At 44.5% G+C, this 16,828-nt stretch overlaps 1 long non-coding RNA gene across 1 annotated transcript; it reads left to right on the top strand.

Annotated features, from left to right (window-relative positions):
- Window positions 1–251: 251 nt before the first annotated feature.
- Window positions 252–15,673, top strand: LOC132244804 (uncharacterized). The gene is made up of 3 exons (XR_009456577.1): window positions 252–679; window positions 12,697–12,872; window positions 13,779–15,673. It is a non-coding gene; the product is annotated as an uncharacterized LOC132244804 (long non-coding RNA).
- Window positions 15,674–16,828: the final 1,155 nt, after the last annotated feature.

The following is a 16,828-nucleotide window of genomic DNA, read 5'->3' as shown; positions in this document are numbered from 1 at the left end:
TGGAAATGAAAAATAAAACCTGGGTTTTGTTCTTGGATCTGCTACCAGCTTTCTCTTGCCCTCTTGGGGCAAAATGGGGGGAGGGGGGTTATTCCACATGCCCCTAGAGAGACCCCACCAAGGTAGGCAGCGGGGTGGGTTGGTTTGCACTCAGTCACAGCTGAGGGGAGGGGGCAGGGGTTACAGAGTCAGCCCAGGGAGGCTGCTCCCAGCCCGCCAGTAATTGAGCACAGCTGAGTCTAATTAAGCTGAGGGCCTGGGGCAGGTGGGTGCTTTGTCAGGGAGAAGAGAGGGCTCTCTTGGCTGGAAGTCAGGATGGGGACACTGGAGTGCTGCCTTGCTTATATTATTCATAAAGCTGCTTAAGGACTTAAATGGCACAAAGAAAGTACATCTAGAAACTGCCATGGGCTTAGTTCTGTCTGCTTTCACCTTTTCTGCCCCCTCTCCACATGAGAGGTTTGGCACTGAAGGCACGGTTGGGGCATTTGGCCTCCTGTGAAGTTTCTCCCCAGCTATGTGGTCTCAGGCCCTATCCCATGTGGGATCTTTCATTTACATCCAGATACTTACTGGAATCCAAGCAAAAGACCTTCTTCAAACCCATCTTCTGCAGGAGCGTCTCCCTGGAAGAACAGTGTCCTGATCCTGGCTGTGATTATTTCAGCATCCTCAGCAGGTAGGAACTCAAGGGTCAGTAATAGCGTGCTAATGTGGTGGTTTGGTAGCCACTGAAGTCTTAGCTGTTGATAAACGTAGACTTAGAAGTGAGTGTCTAAATGGCACAGGCTTGCCAGTAAGACATGTAATGGCTGAAGCTATAAACAGTGTCATGGGTGTTCTTCACGAGGTGGAACCTGCCTGCAGGTCTATAACCTGCACCCTCCGCCGCTCGACACACTTGTGTGCAGAGGAAATATTTCTGCATATTTCCTTGAGGCAGTTTTATTACTGCCTATAAAATTCTCATTGGAGTAAATAGTTCTGCTGGTGAGGAAGGAATGTCTATGCATCAAAATGCCTTGTCTGAGGCAGTCTTAGTTGTCTGTCTTCAGGAATTGGTTTAGAACTGAAGCGAATGGTTACTTGGACCTTGCTTTCTAATAGCTGGCAGCTTAGGCAAGGCTATTTTCTTGTGCCACCTTGTGGCCAAAAAACACTGTCACAAGTGTGTCTGCAATTTAAAAAAATTGGTCTTCCCCGTCTTGAAAGTTGAACCTCTGTGACCTTCCCTGGGAGGTCTGCAAGGTTGAGAGTTAGGTCAAGAATTGAGCTTCTGGGGTGGGGGATATCAGCATCGATAAACAGTGCTCTCAGGTTTAATTCTACATATTCAAGGTATGTAAATAATTGGTGGGGAAATTATTTCTCTGTTTTCCAAAGTTTTCTATTCTTGTGCAAGGTGACTTGACCCTTAGCTTTTAATGCAGAGGTAGCTTTTAAAGCAAGTTGTTTTCACTCACAAAGCTTAGACTTTAAAGGAATGTTTTAACCCTGGACTGAAGTATGAATGCGTACGCACTGCTGCAGGCAAACCCTCCTCTCTGCAGAGTCCGTCAGGCTTCATTTGAAGTTCAAAGAAATGCCCATGTCTTTCTTCCTGGAATAGTTTACTGTGTTTGGTTTTGCCTTGGGTGAACACACGATCATGCACATCCTATCAGGAACCTTGTAAATCAACAGCTGTCTGTTAATTCATTATGGTTTTTGAACCCTGGTTGTTAAGCTGTTGACAGGAGCTTTTCACAGTGAACAATTTTCCAAAGCAGAAAACGGAATAACTGCTTAGGGGGTTGCATTGCGTATGGCTTTATCAGCCATGCTGTATAATGTAGCACAGGCTGTTTGGGCCCGGCCCTTCTTATGGCCAGTTACAAAATGGAGCTCATGTGCATGTGTGCACTTGTGTGCAGAGGAAATATTTCTTCCTCTTGAAGTTTTGACTTTTGCCATAATGTAAAGTTTTGTCCTAGTAAAGAGGTCCTCAACTCCTGGGTTGTAACCCTGGTGTGGGGCAGGATCATAAAAAGGCAGGCAAGGGCTAGAGGTGAGTTATGATGCATGGCAAATTTTGTTACTATCTAAGGCCAAGACACCATCACTCCCTGTCTTGAAACAAAGTGCACTATAGGCTTAGCATCATTTCTGGATGCATATTTTAAAGTCTGTCATAGGAAATATAAGGAAATTGTGAACATACTTTATTCTGAATAAGGGACCATTGGCCTGGAAAGGCTGAGAAGCTGTTTGCTTCAAATCAGTTGTGGGGGGGAGGGGGGTTGGGGATGGTTTTGTTTTTTCCCATATTCTTGCCAGCAGGTGCAAATCCAGGTTCCTAGCTGAACCCACGGATCAGCAGAGAAACTTTCTGAGCTTGTGAAACATGATTGCATCTAACAAAAGGGAGATAAATTGAAAGCCTTGGAAATGTCTCTTTGTAAAAGGTGACAATCCCAAACATTGGCTCTGTAATTACTGACTCAGACACTTTCTGTCAGCCTGTAAATGTAGAGCTAACTTTAAGCCCTCGCTTCAATTACTTTCATACCTTTCTTTTTGGAGATGCTCAGATGTGGTTTGAGCGACAGCGTGTATAAAATAGGCAGTGAAGCTGACCACTGTTAATTGTTTGCAGGGCTTTCAAATCGTCGCCTTACGGATTCCTTTCAAGTCCAGCAAACCATCTCAATATGTGCTGTTGGCCTGTAGCACCACGTTTCTGCCTGTTAACAATACTTTCTGCTTCGCAGCACCCCTCAAAACGCTGCTTAATCCTTATAGCATCCTTGGAGACAGGCAAATAATTGTCATTCGTGTGGGCCTGGTCTGCCAATAAGTTGTTCGGGGCAGTGCCCTGAGTGTAGCTCCATTAAAGCCAACTGAGCTCGCTTTATGGGTCTGTCTCATTGCTGCAGTCTTTAATTAATAAATATCATGATTATCCTCCAAAAGGGGTTGCCTGTGATGGTCAGTGGGTCTACTACCTCCTCTGGGGCATCCAGTGTATTGTATTTTCTCGACTGTAAGCTCTTCAGGACAGATGCTGTACTTAAAAGGGAGGCAGTGTGGCTTAGTGATTGCAGCGCTGGGCCAGAACTCTTCAGACCTGGACTCTGTTCCTGCTTCGGCCGCGAAGCTGCTGGGTGGTTTTGACCAAGTCACTTCACCTTCCTGTGCCTCAGTTTCTGCCACTTGTTACAAAATTGAGGATAGCGAGACTGATCTTCTTCGGGGAGCGGTTTGACCTCTCCTGATGAAAACAGCTAGGCGCCGGTGACACTAGACACACATTTGATTAATGATGCGTATAACAGGGAAGGAACTGGTCTTGGGCAAGTTGCTCATGTTGTCTGGTTCAGTCAGGCATTTGTGTCCCTGACACAGTCTTAGACATAAGGCTCTGATGATCAGACTTGTGTTTAACATCTCCTCCAATTCCCAGTCTCTCATAGCTTTGTGGTAGGCATGGGGGAAATTTGACAGCAGCAAAAAGTTCCCCAACATGATAGGTTGTTTTTTCTTCTTTTATTTTTGGTTAGGGGAGGAGGGAACAGGGAGGTGGAAATGAAATGGTGGGATGTGGTTTGAGGGATTTCTGCTGATATGCTGATGCTCAACTCCCGGAGACCCCAGATGCCAGTTAACTAGTGGCCTGACAGCAGTCTATTATGGCAACCCTTTATTGGTTCTCTCCAATCCATCCCCAAGAAGAAATTAAATGAAAGGTCACCTTCTGCCTGACCATTGCAGTGTTTTCTCAAATGCTAATTTCATTTATAGCCCTGTGAGGCAGTTTATATATCACTTGGACTGCGCCAGCTTCTTCATTACAAAGCTTGCCTCAGAATATTCTCAATTCCCATCTGAAGCCAGCAGGAGCTGCAAGGCTCAGTACTCAAAGCTGGGCCGTATGTGATTTGTCTGAATTTCCATTCCAAGTTTGTAATAGCGCTGGGAATCGCTTGACTCCATGCTCCAGGCTTATTCACTAAACCGGGCTGTCCAGCTTTTAAGTGGCTGGGAGTCGGGGCTGTTTGCCTTGTGAACTGCACCAGCGGGGCTGTAGCAGGGTGACATGTGGGAACCCCCCAGCCTTCACTACGTGGGCACCCCCTTCCTCTGCTGCATTGGACCATGCAGGTATCCAGGTTTCCACCCTCAGCTCCTTGGCCGCAGGCACCTCTGCTGCACACGTGCTGGCACTGCAGGCCGCACCATGCCACCCTGCCCCTGGGGTGGGGGCAAGAAGCCAAGGGAGGGGAGCCCAGAGACCCTGGCTGCTGCAGCAGCTTGAGCAAAGAAGGGGCAACAGCTGAGTGGGAGCCTGGGGGCCAGAAATGAATCCCCTCATGTGCTGCATGTGGCCTGTGGGCCCCCAGTTGGACAGGTTGCACTAAAACATGTTAAGAAATGTGTGACACCAGCTAGTGGGGGGGTGGAGGCGAGAGAATGGCATGGGTCTCTTGATGGCCAGATAGCTGATGGACTAGTTAAGAGCAGCGCTGGAGGTGCAAGCATTGAGCATTTCAAGAATGGAATTTTCCATCCACCGTCCAAAACTGCAACCCTTGGTTTTATCTCTTTTTCTTTAGCAGAAACGGAGATCATAACATTTTGGTTTAGTAGAGGGCTTAGTCAGCCAGGTAGATTTACCAGAATGCAGGGAGAATCAATGCCCTTAATGTAACGGAGCAACTTTTCTGTCGGTCTTTTAAACAAAAGCTCTGAGTTTTTAAATAACTCCATGCTAATCTGTGTAGGTCATCCCATAGCAACGCATCCTCATTACAGCAGCCCCGCCAGTCAGTCTCCCCATGCCAAATGAGTTAGCTGTTGACCTGCAACAGTTAAATGTGGCAAGCTTCCAGATGGCAATGCCCACATGGTTCTGAAAGCTTAGATAAGTTCTTGTGATGTGCTACACCTCTGGGTTGAGTGCTGCATGATAGAGCACTAGGTAAGTGGCCCGTGTTGTGCAAAAATGCCATCCTCCCTCCACTGTTGTTCGTATCCTGTCTGCAACATGATCCTTTCTCACCAGTTAATTTGATTTTGTACTTTTGGCCAAAAAATAACTCTGCCAGTGAAACATGCTCCAAGAAGAGATCATCCACCAGCAGATGCCTGAGCTGCTCCTCCAATTCTTGGTCACGCAGCTGCTCTTGCGGTGCCCAAAACCTGTGCGGCTGATTTCCGAAGCCAAAGATACATGGCAACAAGCTCTCAGACGCATCTCCACCAGCCTCTGTGGAACATAAAGTGACTGTGAGGAGCGCAGCATGGAGCGGTGTTGCATCCATGTTGGCTGGCATTGGACACCATGTTTTTATATGGAAAAAAAATCCTTGCCATGTGTGCACAGTTGTTCAGACTGAATTGGGAGTAGGTTGGCTGTGTGCATGCAATTATTGCAGAATCTCTATTTCTGTGCACAAAAGCACAGTGTGTACAAAATTGCGTGCTCCCCATACTCCCTTACCCCATATAGATAAAGGCAAAGGAAGGAATCTATACCAGTAGAAGGTACCTGCATTCAGATAAGGGGGTCGTATGACTAACTAAACTCATACAGCAATATGAAAACTGCATAGGCCAGGCCTTAAATGATTTAGTTCAGTTCCTATCTCTTATTATATTGCTGCCTCTCACAGTATGTGCCCAAGCATTAGTGAGATGAACAATTGCAATGCCACAACAAGAAACAAACTGCGTTGTGTGCCGCAAACAGGCCCCGTTCTTTTATCCTCCCCAAGGAGAGAGATGCCTGTTGCAGCTTACTGTAAAACGAGTCTCTTGCAGGCACTCATTATAGAAGTGGTGTTAATAACCAAAGGCAAGTTAATTATTTAAGCACCCACAGACAGAAGAGAGGTAGGGTATCTTAATATTTTAACGAGGAGTTATAAAGTGTCTGGATCTCCATCAGAGGGATACGAGATAATTATTGGTGTTTAATTATAGCAGCAAATAAAAAAATGTTTTTACAAGGATTTAAAAAAATAATTGCGTTGAGGAGAGGCGACAACTTGGTTCAGACAGTCTGAAGAAAATGTTAATAGCTTTCTTTTTTTAACCAGCTTCCTTGAAAGAGAGACAACTTCATCCCAAGAGTCAGTCACAGGTTTCTTATGCTGTCTACTTGGGTACTGTTTATGAGCTGCCCCAGGGTATAAATGCTATTTTGGGGGCCTGCTTAAGAGATCCTTAAAGTGGAATCGACTTGAAGAAATCAATTGTGTGCCAAAAGGTCAGTCAAGGAATGTGACAGTCTAAAATACTATTACTTTCTCTGCGGCAGGATGGCGCTGCCCTTTCATATTGCATGCAGACAACTGTCCTTTGCGTGATGGTGATGAACTGTCATATTGCTAGACTGACTAGTTTTGCCTGCAAGCAATTCTCCATGGTGGTTCAGAAACAGCTAGAGGAGATGACGGGTCATGTTTCTGCCATTGCAGCAGTGCAAAGCAGCATAAGTCGGGACTGGTTGATTGAGCATGCTCAGCAGTGCCAACAGTTGGGTCTAACTGGAGTTCAGAACCGAAGGCAAACGGCTCCAGGGCTCTGGCAGGAGCTGCACTGCAGAGTTGCAAGGACTCTGTGTTTCTAGGTCAGTAGTTCTCAAACTTCTTGGACATGAGGCACCCCTCAGAAAATGCCAGCTCTTCGCCTTCACTTGTTGTTTGACTACCAAAAAATAAAGAGCAATTTTTCCCTTGCAAAGAACTAGGAAGGAGCACAGCAGGTCAGAAGGTTTTCATGTTGTGGATTCCTCTCTGGAACATCTAGGTTTACCTTGTGAATTGTGCGTAGGTGTTTGTGCACCTAACAATGCTAATACTAAGCAGCACCTGACCCTTTTTTTAAACTAACAGGTCCAACCAAGTTTGGGTACCTGTGGTTCTTCTCCTCAGGAGTCTGAGCGCTGGGATTTCTACCAAACGGCCTTCTTAAATCCCAGACGGTGTTTGTTTTCACAGCATGTGCCAAGCATTTTACAGACAGACTTTTAAAATGACCTATGTGCACCGCTCTCACAGGCATCCCATTCCACTGAACTTTATGGCTAGGGACAGACATTACATACAAACCGGTTTAGGTGATCAGAAACTGGTTTAAACCAGTAACAGAACAGATGTTCAGTGCACATAAACCAGTTTGAAAATGGCTGAAAGAGGTTTGAGATAAACCTGGCTGAATGTGGTATCAGACCTAACTGATTTGGGTCAAACTGGTTTATGCCGTGTCTGTTCCAGACCCCTTGCTGGTTGAAGATAAACCAGACTCCCCCAGCATCCCAGCATGCTCTCTGGGCTGGGCAGGGCTCTCTGCTCCACAGCAGAGCTGGCCCCTCCCCTCTGCTCCTCCTCTCTCCCACAGCATGGACTGTAGCCAGTGTGTGGTATGCTAGCTAATGTTGTATAAGACTCCAGCAGAGACTGTAGACACAGCAGGATCTGCCTGACTTCCTCCCCCCCTCCCCCTGTCCCATCTCCCATAGCACGGACCCCAGCCCCAGGGACCGTAGGCATGTGGTATGCTAGCTAGTGCCGAGAGGTGTCTGTGTGTGTGTGTCTCTCCAATTTCACTGGGACAGGCAGACAGAACAGTGACTGCTTAGGGCTTTTGGAGCTGATCAATAGGTCAGCCAGTAAGCTGTTGAAGTTTGAAGTAATGGAGAGAGAATTGTTTTGTTAATCGGGTTTTATCCCCCACCCCAAGCCAGCTTGCTTGCCTGTCAATTTGCTTTAGACAGTATGACAAAGCAGGAAGGGACATTGAAAAGCTGTATCATAAACAGATGCATGCACTGCACACACCCCTGCCCCACTTGCCTCAGAGTGCTAGAAGTGGGTACCATCCCAAGCTTTTCCTTACTCTCTGCTCAAGGGGCGGAAGTGTTGCCAGCCCCCTGGCAACACTCCTGCCCCTTGAGCAGAGAGTAAGGAAAAGCTTGGGATGGTGCAGGCAGACCTCCCTTACCAAAGCATCCTGCCAGGGTCTGGCCATGCCCCCCTCAACTCAGCATTGTACAAGGGAAGGGAGGGCTGCTTTAGCACCCGCCGGCTTCTAGCCTGAGCCACTGCAGGCATGTGCCTGCATTCTCTCTGGACTGAGGAAATTTCTGTCTGGTTTCATAGATGTTGGGGTCGGAAGGGACCTCAGTAGGTCATCAAGTCCGACCCCCTGCCCTGGGCAGGAAAGAGTGCTGGGGTAAGATGACCCCAGCTAGGGGCTTGTCCAATCTTCTGGACAAACCAGTTCAGCCCAGCCAGGGTAGACTAACCTGCAAAGATTGAATCAATTCAGGCTCAGGCTTTTTGAATGTCTGTCCCTAGCCTGTTAGGCTACCTGCCTCAATTGCTTGTGTCTTACTTTGACTCCCCAGGATATATCCCCCCAATGCCTTTTTTCTTTTTTTTTCTTTTGAGACCAAGGATTCTCATTGTCTTTTGTGTTCCAGGGATTTGGCCCTTCTGGATTAAACTAGTTTTGCAAGTTGGCTGGAGAAGAGTTAAAATCTTCAAAGCTAACACCTTTGGCACTGTTCCTTAACAACCCGTAAACGGAACTACCATTAGCAAACAGTTGAGGCTTTCTGAAGCCTTTCCTGCTTGTTTTTCCTCAGAGCCTTCGATTAAACTAAAGCAATATAATCCAAGAGTAAATATTCCAATAACCAGGTCACCATGCAACATGCATAAATTATTCCAGACCAACTCCTCTTAGATAGCAGGTTGTAAGAAAATAATTCCCTTACATATATCTGTAGTTGTTCTTCAAAGAGTCTGCTATATTTGAAATCTAAAATCTGCCCAGTTTTCTGCATGGTGTTTTTCATTGGTTCCAGCAAAGTTGCACATGGTTAATATATAATGGTGGTAGCCATACTAAAATCCAGATATAGGAACAGTGTAGTAAAAATGTCTTTCTGCTCTCTACAGCCTGAGGCCTTCCTGCCTCTCTGCTCTTCTAAGAAGTTGTTTTTAAAAAAAATGAGGCAAACTAAGTAACCAGCAAAGACAAACAGGTCAACAGAGAGGCCTTGAAATGCAACATGTAGGATAGGATCCTCACAAATCCAGGAGATAGACGCATAGTGTACATGCTGCCCTTGATCTGAATTAAGCTATTATTTACCCCTTATATGCCCCTTCATCTGTTTAGATGCAAGGATTTTTGGTGTGATTTTTTTATTAGACCAACTGCATAGTTGTCTTGCATAATTTTTGGACCGTCGAGGCTACAACATCACTGATCCATTTCCTTGTTCTGCCCAGACATGGTGGAAAATAAGGCATGTTGTAATTGCATGCAGTAATTCATCATCATTGTGTGCTTTTTTTTTGTTTTTTCAAGGGAAGTGCATGGTGATGGTCTCATTATTACTAATTTTTTTTTGCAGGATGATGATAAACATTTTAAATTTGCATTATAAAACAATTCCACATCTAACTGCCAAAGTGCTTATACACAGCTTTAGATTTTGCATATGCATATATATATATATATATATATATATGCACATATATATATGTATGCATGCTAAAGCTAGGTGCCTTCTTTTTTTTACCACAAGAGGTCCCCAGTTCCTTAAAACAAAAGAATAAGTCCACTAGATGCAGAGCAACTGTTTAGCACTGTTGTGAAAATCAGTACTGACAGCTCCGAGATTTCAAAATTAATGAGTCAAGCCCCCCAAGAAAAGCACAGGATTTGGGAAGAAGGGAGAAGGGTGCTCTTGTAAATGTATCCTAAAGATTCAAAAACACCAGGTGCCTTCTCGAGCTTTCTTTTCCAACAAGGAGGGCTGGTGTGTTTAATGAAATGAGTCGTATACAAGATGGGGAGGTGGGGCTTTAAAAAAAGTTCCAACTGTTGTGAGACTTGTGATAAGTTCATGAGTATGGAAAATTTGAAAAGACAAGAAGCCTTACCACAGTGATGAGGGGTAGCCTGCTTATTGAGCAATGCTGGCAAGTCTGTTCCCCCCACCCCCCCCCCCCGCCCGCCCTCAAATTGTCCTAACTAAGGAATGAGAAATTAGACGGCAGTTTCACCAATTATATGTAATGAAGCTCTTCCCTGCCTATCCATACGGTCTTCCCAGAATTGGAAGGACTGTTAGTACCTTCTCCACTGTAGCTCTGTCTCCATCGAATACCTTGAAAGTCCATAGCTGCAGGGTGGTTTCTTTATATGTAAATAAGCCTGTTGTTATGAACACAAGCCAAAAGGGAATTTACGGCCAGAAAATGACCTGTGGGTAAGCAGTTGACAGTAAGCATTTTGCATGGGTCTGTCTCTCTGGCTTTAGCTGTTGTTTTACTCTGGGATTTTAGAACGAGAGATGTGTTAGTCTGAAATCAAGTAGAAGGCAGGGTAGATTTGCCCCTTGCAGACTAACTGAAGTATCTGTATCCGCATCTATATCTATATACTAAATTATACCTATATATATTATCTCTATATATAGCGCAAGCTATGTTTACCATGGCTCATGAAAGCTTCTGCTACATGCGTACATATGTATGTATATCTGTAAAGTGCAAATCTACCTTGCTTCTATTTTAAAAAGATCAGAGGCCGACTTTGGAGCAGTAAAAATTTCCAGGTGCTACAGAAGAGAGGCCTGACACGGTGCATTGACTTCCTGCCATTTCTTTGAGTCCAGGTTAGTTAGGACTCATGAGAAGAAATAGGGAGTGCGAATGTGCAAAGTTCACATCACAGTACTCTGGCTGTAGTTGAGTAACCTTCATTTGTTTGCCCCTTCCCAAAATGAACTCTACGTTGCCACTGGTGGCTTTCACTGACTGTCCATCTCTCTCTATAGGGAAGAATGAACTCCTTATCTTGTAGAGTTGTTGGGAGGGGGCAACAAATATTACTGTTGAGAACATGTCCACCATCGTATCTAAAGATCTCAACAAGTTATTGAAGTAAAATTAATAGCGGGAACATGCAAGCTATGTTTCCAAGGTTTTCTGAGTGATAGACCCCTTTAATTTCTTACAGCAAGGCTGTATAGCAGAAAATTCAGTTTAGAGCATGTTTCAGTGCCAAAACTATCAAGGCTGACTTACATAACCAATAGGCCTCAAATGGAAATCTTTACTGGAATAAAATTAAGTCCAAAACTGGTTACGGGCTATGTAGTAGCAGGTGTCATTTAATGGAAAACTTAGAGACAGCAGCCCAGTACCCTAGCAATGCATTTTCACTTCTCTTGGGTAGCAAAGATAGATACAGTTAATTTGAAGTGCACTTCAGAGACCTGCTTTACAGGTAGATAAATGGCTCGCACAATTTAATGTAGCAAACAACATAAGGTTTGAGACTGAAAAAAGCATAATAATATAATAACCGTCCTGGAATCGGGCTGGCAAATACAAAAGCGGGGGGCAGGAAGGGCAAGCAAAGATTAGGAGGTTATTGGAGTGACCTCTTAGTGTGAACTCTGCTGTTGACACTTAAGCTTTTCTGGTTACTGATAATAAAAGAGATGACACGTGAATAGTTCCCAATGAATTCAGCTCCTGTCTTATTTTTTCATTCAGTTATTACATGCAAATGGATTCTTTCGTGATGAGCAGCTAAACCCTCCTCAATAAGTCTCAAACATTAGATTTAATGTGACACGTAATTTATCTTCCTATCAGTGGAAATGTTGTGTTTCAGTCCCTGATTAGCACCCTGCTTTAAATTGGGTTCACCATATTTACTTGCTGCTCTAAATTGGCTTGAATCAAACATTGGTATCTGCTCTGCCTACTCACGGTCATAATTTTATACAAGTTCCTTTTCCCAGAATCTCCCTGTTTTCCCAGGTTATGTTACAATCTGAAACACTGGTTTAGGTCTCATGTCATATACCCAGTGTCTTAAAGGGGTCTTTCATCTTCTTCAGGAAATAAAAGAGAAAAGAAGCTTCCATTATCAGAAGTAAGCATCCAGTAATTTTTTTACATAGTTTTATCAGAGATCTTCATCCTCTTTTTGCCTAAACCCCCTTGCATACTGAAGGCATGCATACTTCTGCATCCCTTCCAAAAGAGGAATATTCGGAGGCTGATCCTATAGAAGTCATTGCATCCAGGAAGATATTACGAAGACATTTTTCACAGTAAGGGTGGCCAGGATCTGCAATGGGCTTCCAAGAGAGGTGGTGCTGTCACCTAGCTTGGAGGTCTTCAAGAGGAGGCTAGATAGTCACCTGGCTGGCGTCGTCTGACCTTGGTCCTCTTTCCTGCCAGGGGCAGGGGGTCAGACACGACAATCGATAGATTCATAGATTGTAGAGTTGGGAGGGACCACAATGAAGTCCTAGCGAGGTGAGTTGGGCTGTTCACGGGCTAGCTGGGTTACTTTTCTGGTGTCCAGTCTTCCCCTCTATGGGAACGTCCATACAAGTCTTTACCACCATACTTTCTTGAGTTAACTCTCTATGAGTTTGAGGTTAGTAAAGTCTAGTGCAGATGACCGCTGAGCATCTTCCTTGTTTCTACTAATCAGTGAGTGGAACCCAGGACACGTGTCTCTTCTCTGCCTCAGTTCATCAAGTTTGGAAATGAGTATAATACCCCCAACTCTGTGCTTTTCAACAAAGCATTTAAATATTTGCAGTGTATATGGATTGCTCCTCAGCCTTTTGTCAGATAAAATCTTGTGCCTGCTCTCATCTTGTGTTTATAGTGGACATTTCTATTGGCTTGCGATGTTAAGTGCACGAGTTTGTGGGACAGCACAGCGCAGCACCATGGACAGCTCTGCGATCGGACCCAGAAAGCTCTCCTGTCTGCCCCGAGGCCTCTTGGGTTACGTACCTGCAGAAGACTCCTTCACCCTTGAAACCCTCTGAAGAGCTTCAGGTGATCTTAAATTTCCCCCCATGGCCACAACTGGGAGTTTGTGCCGAGATCCAGAGGTTTGGATTCATTATCTTGGCAAGTACCAAGGAAAACTCTTCTTTGTCCAGCTGAGCAATATCTTGCCTGAGCGGGCTATTTGTGTGTTAATAATGGATGTTCCTCACAAAATGCTGCTTGGTTTTCTTGGCGTAGCTCTTGGAAATACCTCGCATTACTTAAGTTTTCTTCTTGCCAACAGTTTGTCCTCTTCTCCTCGCCACCTTATGTAGGATTTTGTGCTCCCTTCTCCATTGCCTCATAGAAACCTAACTTTTTGGTGGAGGAGAATGCACATTCAGCAAATCCCTCAAACTTTATTTTTCCCTCTCTTGCTTATAACGCTGAACTTCTTTCTCTAGCATGAACTTACAGGTGTGGGACAAGTCCTTAAAGTGGTCTGCAATGCTGGTGTTATGAAAAATGCTGTTTTGTGTTATAAAGGGGTAACATCGTTATTTTGACCCAGTAAGAATTGTAACCTCAGGGCATTTTCTCTGTATGCTGGAAAGTAGCAACACTGTATATTTAGGCCTGGCAGCTTTGATTTACCAATGTAAAAAAATATATATTGATAAACCTCTACTTTGCTACTTCGCATCGCACTTGCAGACCAACAAAAAATATTTCCTTTGTTAATAATCTAAGTTTGTAGAAAGGGGGGGCATAAGAAAAATGATGGCTGATGGAGTGTGTGAGACTATTCATTGCATCCAGGAAGAGCACACACTAATTGCCGAGGCTTCCTCAGCCTGACGAAGGGTTTTTAAACCCGAAAACTTGCTAAGAAAATGTTTTTCCAAGTATTTAAGTTGGTCTAATAAAAGACATCAGATTCACCCAAAGAACCTTGTCTGCCTATGTCCTTAGGCCAACACGGCTACAACCTATACCCATGATGACAGAGGCAGCCGTCCTACAGAACTGTGCCGACTAGTTTGGACTTCTGCTCCCAGAAACCCCAAGGGAATTGGGAACAAAGGAAGAGGAAGTGACAAAGCAGACAAGGGAGCAACTGGGGATCAGAGCAGGCCTCATGGCAGCTCTGCCACTCGGCTGGTGGCAGTCCTACATTAGTTAAATTTGCAGTTAAGCTGCATTATAATAGTATCCTGACATTAATAATTGTCTTTCCCTTTCCCCGCACCTGTTATTTCATACAATCCTGAGAATTTAAATTAATCAAATTGAAAGAAATGCTTAAAAATAAACATCAATATTATCCATCAAAATTTACTAAAAAAAAAATCAAATTCTGCCAAGCCTATGTATATTGTGTGCAATTTTCACAGCACTTAGCAAATAAGACCTCAAACTCTGTTTTTAGTCTATACAAGCATCCGAAATGCAATTATTCTGCCCAATATATACATTTCTTTCCCATTTCATGCATCTATTAACACTTTGTAAATCTCTTCTCTATGTTTCATCTCTCTCTCTCTTCCTCGGGGACAATATATATCATTCGCCACACACGCACAATGCCCATTTAGCATATTCTTCCTATCATTTTAAAAGAGACCTCTTTTCTAATTTTCAAATATCTCCTAGCACTGCTATGATGGCACTTTAAAGTAATTTAAATATAGCCTGGAAATAATTTTAATCCCCTGACTCTTTCCTTCCCTCCCCTCTGTATTCTACCCCATAAATGTATTGCTTTTAATGGTGTTGCCATGTGACACTAATGGTAAAAAACAGGCCAGAATCCACAGAGAATATGAAATGTAATTGCACTGTTTCTAGGAATAACTCATAAGAATTGGCGGTTGATGTACTAATTTTTTCAGCAACCTCTTGGAGTGCAATGTTGTTTATCCCCTGAAATGGGGAAACAATGCTACCTTATTCAAGTTGCCTTGCAAAGACTCATTGTAGCATGGACGGGAAATATCAGCTAGACAAGCATATCAATCCTGAATTTTGTTTTCAATGACATGTTCAGTGTTACTTTTAAAATGAATTGCCAGAGTGTTAATATGGATTTCTCTCTGGCTGTGGTTTGGATTCACTTCATCAATGGGCAAGACTGAATCAACTTCTCCTTTTCAAATGGGAGTAGGGGACCATTTAGTTCTTACGTTTCAGGCGGACTGGGTAATGTGTAATTTATTCCCTTCACTATTATTCTTCACTGCTTTTTCTGCAGTGCTGTATGAATACTGTATGTTTGGGGTACCTTTGGATTTTGCACTTAGTCATCCATCTCTGCACCTACTTTACTTTCAGATCCCATCTGAACACTTGAGATGTGTAGATAGATAGCTTTAGGGGCATTTAAAGATGCTTAACAGACCTTCCTAAAATTCACTAGTTAACCAGTCATCTTCATCCCTCTGCCTAAAGTAGGGCAGTGCTGTTAGCACCATTTTAAAGATGGGGAAAACTGAGGTACAGAGACTGAGGGCAGCCTAAAGTCCTGGCATCAAAGTCTGCTCCTATTCCATCTTGTTCAAATGCCTAAAAAGGCATTCACTTTTTACCTTGTTTTGGAGACCCAAGCAGGGTGGGATAGTACCACCTACACGTTTCACAGGTGGGACAGGATCTGGTCCCGAATGACTTGGCCCTAATCGCACAAAGGTCTGTAGCAGAGTAGGGAACACAGCCTGTCTGTCCTTAGTCCCAGGTTTCCACTTGAACCGCTCATCCTCAATAAAGTTTGCGTTTTGATCACGGTGCACGGAGTAACTTCACATACAAACCCGAACCCCTCACCTCGGCAACTTTCTGCAAGGATTATTGAGTATGTAGCTTGCCTTTAGTTTCTTAGCCCTGCTCTCTCTCTCTCTCTCTCTCTCTCCCCCTGACAGCTGTGCTCTGTGATGGACTGGCATGGATGTGTCAATAATTCACAGATGATAAAAAATTGAATAAAGCTAAGAGAGAACTTTATAAGCCCTCCCTCTCTACAGAGAGGAGCTGGATTCAGATTGACACTTCTTGCTGGGGCAGCTAGCAGATGAAAGCGCAGTGGTTAGGTGGGGTCAAAGAGCAAACATTTCCCAGAGGCAGAAATGTACGTTTGGAAATGCAGTGCAGGCTTGTCTTCGAGAGACTGTTGCATGTGCACCTTCAAAAGGACTCCTTGTAGGACATGCAAGCAGAGATCTTGACGCAAGGGTGCTTCAGGCTGGCTAAGGCAAGGTCAAATGGCCAGGTGGAGTGGCTGGTTTTGAAATGGGGGAGGGAGGACATCTCTAGGGCTGGCTAATCGGGGGGGATCAGTCCTGCTTGTTTAGAGACCTAGAGATGCAATGGATTCTGCCACATGCTTAAGGGCCATAGAGTATCACAAACTAAAACAGGACTGAACCCAGAGGATGGCAGAAGCATGGGCCAGCACCAAAGACGAGTTCTCAGACAGGCTGGCAACACAAAAGAAAAGGAGAGTCCAGGGCTCTAGAAAGGTAGGATGCTTTATGTTATGCCCCTGGAAGCTACCTAGAGGAGCACTGGCAGAAATTCAAGGTCAATATTTAAGGCCCTGTGCCTTATTCATGGCAGAAGTGGGCTGTGCAGTGCAGCAGCGACTCTAACCTTGCAGGTTCCCCTGCGTGCCTCCCTAATCAGCAGGGAGGTGAAAACCGCAGTTTTAAATAATGACATCATTTTTTTGCCTCCCAGCCGGTCAACAGCAAACAACAGGGCCCCCTCAGTCAACCAGCAATGGGAGGGTGCGTGGGGGAGCCTGTAAGATTAAAGGAGCTGCCGCACACCCACTTCTGCCATGAATTTGCCAGGGCCCTGTGGATACTTTATGAAATTGCTCTTTGACTTCCCCATTCCCTACCCCACCTTTTATTCATTAAGTTGTATCTTAAATGAAACCATTAAGCATAGTAAGATTGGAGTGATGCTGTAGCTATTGCATTGTTTTGAGACCAGTCTGCAGGGTAGGAAGGGGAGGCTCTCTCTCC

This window comes from Alligator mississippiensis, chromosome 14, assembly GCF_030867095.1.
Source record: "Alligator mississippiensis isolate rAllMis1 chromosome 14, rAllMis1, whole genome shotgun sequence".
Lineage (NCBI taxonomy): Eukaryota > Metazoa > Chordata > Crocodylia > Alligatoridae > Alligator > Alligator mississippiensis.
This window is presented reverse-complemented; position numbering and strand designations above follow the sequence as displayed.